Below are 9,113 nucleotides of genomic sequence, written 5' to 3' on the forward strand. Positions count from 1 at the left end.
GGAAGAACTTTTCTCTCTCTGCCTCTGCCTCCACGTAGGTTTGCCTTTCATATGAGTAAAGACATCAGTAAAAGAAAGAACGAGATAAAAGGAAATGTTTTCCATATGAAGAGAGTAATCAATAGGATTCAATTTTATAGACACAAGCTAAGAAATCCTAGCCATTCAGCAATCACAATATCAAAATAATCCAGTGTATCACAACATAAATGTTAATATTCAAAGGTATGTGAAAAGTGAAAAAAGGAATTCCATTGTGCCAAATCAGATTAAGTGAGATCACCTGAGGGTGTAGGGTACAATCTCATCAGTCACCGCCTGAAGGTCTTTGTTTCACACCTTATCACTCCAGGCCTGGCACTGTGGCTCAGCAGGTTAACACCCTGGCCTGAAGCACCAGCATCCCATATGCATGCTGGTTCGAAACTTGGCTGCTCCAATATTTTTCCAGCTCTCTGTTGTGACCTGGGAAAGCATTAGAAAATGGCAAAAGTCCTTGGGCCCCTGCACCCATGTGGGCGCCCCAGAAGAATCTCCTTACTCCTGGAAATATATTTCTTATGGATAGGCCATTCCATCATCAGGTTACAATGGTTACAATCTCATCAGGCACCACCTGAAGGTGTTTTTTAAAACCTAGTTAGGGCTGAAGCCCTGGTTCACTTTTCTAATCCTCAGCCTGTAGTGCCAGCACCCCAGGTTCTAGTCCCAGTTGGGGCTCTGGATTCTGTCCCGGTTGCTCCTCTTCCAGTCCAGCACTCTGCTGTGGACTAGGAAGGCAGTGGAGGATGGCCCAAGCCCCGGGTCCCTGCAGCTGCATGGGAGACCAGGAGGAAGCTTCTTGCTCTGGATCAGCTCAGGGTCCGACCCCAGCATGCTGGCATAGCGGCCATTTGGTGGTTGAACCAATGGAAAAGGAAGAAATTTCTCTCTGGCTCACTGTCTCTCACTGCACTGTGATTTAAATCCCATTTTGGAACAGCATCATTGAATAAAGGGATGTGCATTCAAGTTCTGGCTGCTCTGCTTCTGATTCAGCTCCCTTCTACTATGCCTGCCAAAGCATCAGATGATGATCCAAGTTCATTCGCCCGTATTAATCATGTAATCACCCTCCATGGAATTCCAGGCTCCTGATTTCTGCCTTGAAAAGCCCCAGCCATTCAGCCATTTGGAAGGGAATCAGCAGATGAAAGATTTTCTCTCTCTCCCTCTCTCTCTCTGTCTTCCTTTCATCTCATCACTATGTATCAAAAAATAAATAGACAAATGAAATTCTATATATGAAATTAATTTGTGTAAATCTTGTTTTTCCATAAACTTATGAGGAAGCCTCATGCCCACATAGCAACCTAGAAACATAATATTTCATATGGATAGCACATACTCACTCATCTGTCTGCCGATGGGTACTTACACTGTTTCCATACATTGGCACTACAAGTCAGCATTGCTGTACAATTATTCATGGGGTGCCTTCTCTCTCTACACAGAGATTTCATTCATTTGGATTTATACCCAGGGTAGTGATTGCAGATCTATAGCAGTTTTAATTTAAAATGGCTTTATTCCTTTGATAATTATTTGTTATAATATTCTGAGGAAAGCTAAATTTTTAGTTTGGATAAACCTCTCCATTGTTTTCCATAATGGATGTAGTAACATATACTCCAGCAACACTGGATAAGTGTCCTCTTCTACCCACATCCTTGTCTACATGTCTTATCTTTATTTAGAACAACAGCAAAATAAAATTCTGGTTTCTTGTTGGGTAACATGGTTCACAAGTCCATCAAAGACCAAAAGCAAAAAGTAAACAGAAAATTCATAGCGAAAAAAAGAAAAAAAGAACAATCCTTTGGCTTATGGAGGGGGCATTTTTTTTTTTACTTGAAAGATAGTTACAGACAGAGGGAGAAACAGAGGTAAAGGTCTTCATTCTGCTGGTCCCTCTGGAAATGGCCTAAACAGCTGTAGCTGAGAGCCAGGAGTTTCTCCCATCTCTCCCATGCAGGTGCAAGGGTCTGAGCTTTGGGACCCCTTTCTAATGCTTTCCCAGGCCGTAGAAGAGAGCTGGCTTAGAAGAGGGGTATGTGGGACTAGAACCTGGCATGCATATGGAATTCTGGCACCACAAGCAGATGCTTAGCCCACTCTACCAAACAAACCCAAAACTTACTGTACAGCTAAGTAAATGAACATGGTCACAACACAAGTACAGTCAGAAGCATACAGAGAACACCCTGCAGGCTGGTTTTTCATCCCAAGATCATTAAAAATGGCTGCTCCCTACCAATATGTACACAAATACAAATCGTAAAAAAAGGTAAAATATAAAGGAACTTTCCTTTCTGAAGTCCTTTTCAGATACAAGCATAGCTGAATTTTTTTTTCCCTCCCTGTTGCAAACGCACTTGATCTTGGTTGAAGGTGCAGAGAGTGCGTCTTCGGCAGGGGGCACCTCCGCGGGTGGCGGCGGCCTCTGCTCCAAAGTGATCACATTGAGATTCTGAGACCAGAAGTGGAAGAGGACTAGGTCACTGCCTGAGTCCCAGCTGCTCCACTTCTGAACCAGGTCCCTGCTTGTTCCCCTGGAAAGCAGCAGAGGATGGCCCAAGTACTTGGGCCTCTGAACCCTCATGGAAGACCCAGAAGTAGTTCCTGTCTCCCGGCTTCAGATCAGCCAAGCTGTGGCCATTATAGCCATTTGGGGAGTGAGCCAGCTGATGGTTGATCTCTCTCTCTCCCTCCCTCTTTGTCTCTCACTCTCTCTGTCTCTCTCTGTTTCTGCCTTTGTCTTCTGTAGCTCTACCTTTCAAAGAAAATAAATAATTCTTCAAAGAAATGAACACTCAGGTAGTTGAAACCCTGCCACTCTCCTGAGAAACCTAGATTGAGATTTCAGCTCCTAGAGTCAATGTCCCAACTCTAACTGAAGAGGCTTAAGAAAATGAACCAGCTGATGTGACATCTCCATCCCTCAGCCTCTGTGTGCATCTTTTGATCTCCCTCTCCTTCTCTCTCTCTCTCTCTGCCCTGGTCTCTAAATTAGTTAATTAATGAGAGTTAAAATGAGTCTGTGGAACACATTCATTATTTAAAACATCTGCTTTGATTCAAAAATTGTAACTGAGTAGGCCACTTGTCAGCACTGCGAGTTAAGCCACAATTTGGAACAGCATCATTGAATAAAGGGATTCACATTCAAGTTCTGACTGCTCTGCTTCTGTTTCAGCTCCCTTCTACTGTGCCTGCCAAAGCATCAGATGACGATCCAAAATTTTGAGCTTGTATTAAAATTGGAAGAGCTCTGAATGGAATTCCCAGCTCCTGATTTCTGCCTTGACAAGCTCCATCCATTCAGCCATTTGGGAAGGGAACCAGCAGATGAAAAATTTTCTCTCCCTCTCCCTCTCCCTCTCTCTTTCTCCCTATCACTGTGTCAATAAATAAATTAAAGAAAGAAATAAATGAAATTCTACATATGAAATTAATTTGTGTGAATCTGTTTTTCCATAAACCTATGAAGTAGCCTCATGCATACAATGTTACATAGAAATATAATATTTCAAATGCATAACACATCTGGACTAATCCATCTGTCAATGGGTACTTGCACTCTTTCCATACACTGGGACTACTAGTGAGCATTGATGTACTATACATGTGGTTCCATCTCTCTCTACAAAGAGATTTGGTTTCTTTGGATTTATACCCAGGAGAGGGATTGTAGGATCTGTACCAGTTTTAACTTAAAATTGCTTTATAAACTCATAATTATTTGGTATCATATTATGAGGAAAGCTAAATTTTTATTTTTGGTAAAACCTCTCCATCATTTCCTGCAATGGCTGTAGTAACAAACATTCCAGCAAAGTACTTGGGCCTCTGAGCCTTCATAGCTATTTGGGGAGTGAGCCAGCTGATGGTTGATCTATCTCTCTCTCTCTTTCTCCATCTCCTCTGCTCTTGTCTCTCTCTAACTCTGCCTTTCAAATAAAATCAATAAATCTTAAAAGAAGGTAGTTGAAACCCTGCCACTCTCATGAGCAATCTAGTTTGATATTTCAACTACTGGAATCTATATGTCCCATCTCTTTCTAAAAGGCTTTTGACCATGAACCAGCAGATATGACCTCTCTGTCCCTCTGGATGGAATTCCAGGCTCCTGATTTCTGCCTTGACAGACCCCAGCAATTCGACCATTTTGGAAGGGAAGCAGCAGGTGAAATTTTCTCTCTCTCTCTCTTTTCTTTCTTTCTCCCTATTACTATGTGACAATAAATAAATACAATTAAATAAATAAATGAAAATCTAGATATGAAATCATTTGTGTGAATCCTACTTTTCCATAAAGCTTATGAAGTATCCTCATGCACACATTTAATATAGAAATATAATACTTCATATGGATAGCACATACTCATAAGACTGCCGATAGGTACTTAAACTGTTTCCATACATTGGCACTACTAGTGAGCATTGCTGTACTAAACATGGGGTGACATCTCTCTCTACACAGGGATTTCATTTCCTTTGCATTTGTACCCAGAATAGGGATTGTAGCATTTATAATAGTTTTTATTTCAAATTGTTTTATCTACTTGATAATTATTTGTATAATATTCTGAGGAAAGCTCAATTTTTATTTTTGGTAAAACCTCTCCATCATTTTCTGCAATGGCTGTAGTAACATATATTCCAGCAACACTGCATAAGTGTCCACTTCTACCCACATGCTTGCCTACACATCTGATCTTTTATTTTAGAACAACTCAGCAAAATAAATTCCAGTTATTTTAAGATAAAATGTTTCACACATATGTCAAGAATGTGAAAAATAAAAAACTCAACGACAACTACATAGACAAAACAAGGGAAACCTTTGGCTTTTGTGTGGAGGGGATTTTATTTATTTATTTGATGATAGAATTATAGACAGAGGGGGAAACAGAAAGGTTCCCCCTGCTGGTCCCTCAGGAAATGGCCTAAATGGCAGTAGCTGAGAACCAGAAGTTTCTTGCAGGTCTCCCATGCAGGTGAAGAGGCCCAAGCATCTGGGCTATGTTCTACTGCTTTTCCAGGCCATAGCAGAGAGCTGGTTTAGAAGAGGGGCATCTGGGACTCCAACCTGGTACCCATATGGGATTCTGGCACAACAGGCAGACACTTAGCCCACTCTACCACATTGCTGGCCCCTATCTTTGGCCTTTTTAACTATCTCATACTAAACAACTATTTACAGTACAGCTAAGTACATACAAAAAAAAAGGAATGCTTGACACAAGGTTTTCTGATGTTTCTTTAGATATTTTACAAAGATTTTTTTCTCCTTTGATACGTTAATGAAGAATTCACATGACAAGTAAAGAAAAAGCATACACACAAAAAAATTGAAGGTTAGTTTGGTCATCCCAAGAGAATTAAAATTGGCTAACTCCTACCAATATCTACAAAAATAGAAAACATAAAAATAAAACAAAGGAACATACTTTCTAATGCACTTTTAAATGCAGGCCCACCCTGTCATCTCCCCTCAGAGTCCTCCTGGGCACTGCTCCTCCCACCTCCCCAGAACTTCTCCAGGTAGAAAACTTTACATTGACAAAAATGCACAAGTGTCAATGATGACCTCTTAATATGTGCTTCATTTAAATATTCAAGTCAGTTACAAGGATTCAGATTGGTAATGTGAAAACCGACATCCTTCTGTCATGGCCTCCTCAAGGACACAACAGGTTCCTGATTCGGAGGAAGTCGCTCCAGTTCCTTTCCTATGGCCACCCAGATTCCCTCAGGCATCAGCTCATCCCCACTACAGGGTCTCTGCTGGGCTTGCAGAGAAGTAGCAGAAGCAAGTCTTTCTGTGTGTCAGAGATGCGCCCTCTAGTGTCCACCATGCGGGCTCCCCAGCACAAGATTAGTCTGATGCCCTGTGTGCCTCAGGTTCTTCCTTCTCAGCAGAGGGCTGGCCTTTCCCCTCTTGGGAGGAGCTTTGAGCAGGTGCCAGCGACTGGACAGCAGGCATGCGCTCCGGGGCCTAGGCCGGGGCAGAGGCCGGGGCCTGGGCCAGGAGGAGCCAGCCCTGGGCAGGGAAGGCCCAGGCTGCCTGTGAGGCCAGCGCAGAGCGGCTCTGCATGGCGCTGCATAGAGGCCCACGGAGCTATGCCAGTGCAAACAGCTGCTCCTGGGTCAGCGGGAACTGCGCCTGCTGCGCCTGCACCCGGGCTAAATCTTCATAAATGGCCTCAGACAGAGAGCGCAGGGAGGTCACCAGGCTCTTCCGAAGGGGCGGTGGGTGGTCTGCTGGGGACCTGGACCTGCGCCTCCTCTTGTGCCCAGGGCGGGCCCTGGAGGATCCCCTGCGAGGTTCCGCATGCGCCTCCTGAATTCCTCTGTCATTTCCATCGTCCGAAGGTTTTGCTTTCTTTTGCAAAGTCGCGCTGAGCTCTTGCACACAGCTGCCTGCAGAGACACACGGGAGACACTCAGCACAGCTCCTTGGGCCCTAAAACCTAAGTCCTGCCCCCTTCACGTGAACCCCACCGAATCCTGCACTTCATTCCCCACAATGGACTCCAGCAGGAACCAAGGCAGCACCCATCCTCCCCCTCACACGCTCTTGGGATCTCGAAACTGCTCTCAATCTCTGACAACCCCTCCCTTCCCAACCTTGGATAAGCTCCCTGGTCCTGACCCTCTAGGGAGAGAAAGCACGATGCTACCTGTCCCTTGTGGCTGCTGTCCTCGGAAATGATGGTCCTTTTGCTGGAGCTTGCCAGTCACAGCAGGACTCTGATTCTGCAAAACACAGGGAGTTGGAGTGCCTGCCTCCAAATGCACAGCCACAGCCCAGGTCTATCCAGGACACAGGGAGCAGCGCCTCCCACCAGTGCTCCCTTCCCCTCTGGTCCCCGTACCCCAGCATCTCTGAGGTGCTGCTGACCCATCTGGTCTCAGGGCCCCTGTCTCCCAGAGAAGACTGTGCCACAGCACCCTATGACCTTCTCGCTCCGGGTGAGTCTGAACTTACCTGCCCTGGCAACGCTGCTTCTGCCTCTGAGCTTCCTTTCCTGGGACTTCTCCTCATGTGGACTGGGCTTGGATCCTACATCAAAAGAGAGTACGTATGACTGAGTTTCCCCACGAAATAAAATAAAAATTCCCCACGTGTATAAAATTTGTGTCCTCCAAAGGTTGTTTGTGAATCTCTTTGTCTACAAAATTGTAACTTAATGCTTCAAGTACTAAGGCGAAGGGGCCAGCTCTGTGGCATAGTAGGAAAACCCATGGTCTGCAGTGCTGCCATCCCATTACAGAACTGGTTCGAGTCCCAGCTGCTCCACGTCCAATCCAGCTCTCTGCTATGGCCTGGGAAAGCAGGGGAAGATAGCTCAAGTTGTTGAGCCCCTGCACCTTTGAAGGAGATGTGGAAGAAACTCTCTTTAAGCAAAAGTATTAGACCCTTTTCACCAAGATGGCGCCGAAGGCGAAGAAGGAAGCTCCTGCCCCTCCTAAAGTCGAAGCCAAAGCGAAGGCCTTGAAGGCCAAGAAGGCAGTGCTGAAAGGCGTCCACAGCCACAAGAAGAAGAAGATCCGCACGTCCCCCACCTTCCGGCGCCCCAAGACGCTACGCCTCCGACGGCAGCCCAAATACCCTCGGAAGAGCGCCCCCAGGAGAAACAAGCTTGACCACTATGCCATCATCAAGTTCCCCCTGACCATGGAGTCGGCCATGAAGAAGATAGAAGACAACAACACACTGGTGTTCATTGTGGATGTCAAGGCCAACAAGCACCAGATCAAACAAGCTGTGAAGAAACTCTATGACATTGATGTGGCCAAAGTCAACACCCTGATCAGACCTGACGGAGAGAAGAAGGCGTATGTGCAGCTGGCTCCTGACTATGATGCTCTGGACGTTGCCAACAAAATTGGGATCATCTGAACAGAGTCCAGCTGGCTAATTCTAAATATATGTTTTTTCACCATATAAAAAAAAAAAAAAAAAAAAAAAAAAAAAAAAAAGAAAAAGTATTAAATTGGAAACCAATTAAAATAGAAATGGATCAAGGGTGGGGAATAACCTGAGATGTGGACAATGTTTAGACTGGGAGATGTTTGGAAGGAGGAGTCCGGCTGTTGGAATCTTGGTATCTGAATAAGGAGAGATCACGTGCACAGCAAGTTCCCTGACAGATTGGATTGTCATGTGAGTTTTCCTCCATACTCCTTCTGAATCCTTCCCTACCCTCATAAAATGCCAGAGCATTCGGGTCATGAACTATTAGGGACATGAAGACTTTTCTTGTGAATTTCCAAAATGTGGTTTGAAAGTAACGTTCCTTCTTTAGTGACATGCCTCAGATATTTGTCATGAGAATGAAAAACTAATACCATGTATGCATTTTATCCCCCGGCCCCCATTTTGCCTCAGATTTCAAGTTTCTGGCATCCTGTTGGCTGAGCCAGTTAATCCAGGATCAAAGGAAAATGAGCACATTAGAGTTCCATAGGTTCATTGCTGCCACATTTCTCAATAGGCCCCTGGAGCTACCAGCTATTTCCCATTTCCAACTTTGAAATGCAACCCTCCGTCACACACACACACACACACACAGACCAGTTGCCGGGTTCCAAACCACCTTCCTCACTCACCCTGACATCCCAAGGACCTACCTTGCCTTTGCAGGCAGCTCTCAGGGAAATCAGAAAACAGTGTCTCACCTTGTCCTTGTGGTGGTTGCTCCTCTTCATCTGTGCCCCCATCTTTAAAAGACCTTTGTGGGGAAGAAGGCAGCTCAACTGACAGCCCAAGAGCTTCCTGGTCTGCACTTTCCTGTGCCATCCTGAAGTTCAAGGTTCCAGGCTCAAGTGTGCAGAGAGGGAGGATAGCCCTGCTCCATCTGCCTTTTAAAGCCCCTCCTGAGGGCGGGGCTTATGCCTATTGGAGGGAGGAATTCCTTTCTCCTGTCAATCACCAGTGCAAGCATCGGTTTTCACCTGTGGGGGTTCTGGTGGTGTGACACGGATGTAAGGTCCGTTTTTAGTGTCCAATGCAGAAATACAGTGTGAGAGGACACTGGGACAAAAGGCAGGGGACTGGACCCCAT

At 45.2% G+C, this 9,113-nt stretch overlaps 1 pseudogene across 1 annotated transcript; it reads left to right on the forward strand.

Moving 5' to 3' along the window:
- The first annotated feature begins 7,457 nt into the window (after positions 1–7,457).
- Positions 7,458–8,034, forward strand: LOC138847107 (large ribosomal subunit protein uL23 pseudogene; annotated as a pseudogene). Its single transcript, XR_016225912.1, has one exon. The product of XR_016225912.1 is annotated as a large ribosomal subunit protein uL23 pseudogene (transcript).
- Positions 8,035–9,113: the final 1,079 nt, after the last annotated feature.

Source organism: Oryctolagus cuniculus, chromosome 19 (assembly GCF_051225735.1).
Source record: "Oryctolagus cuniculus isolate XC-2025 breed Fujian yellow rabbit chromosome 19, ASM5122573v1, whole genome shotgun sequence".
NCBI lineage: Eukaryota > Metazoa > Chordata > Mammalia > Lagomorpha > Leporidae > Oryctolagus > Oryctolagus cuniculus.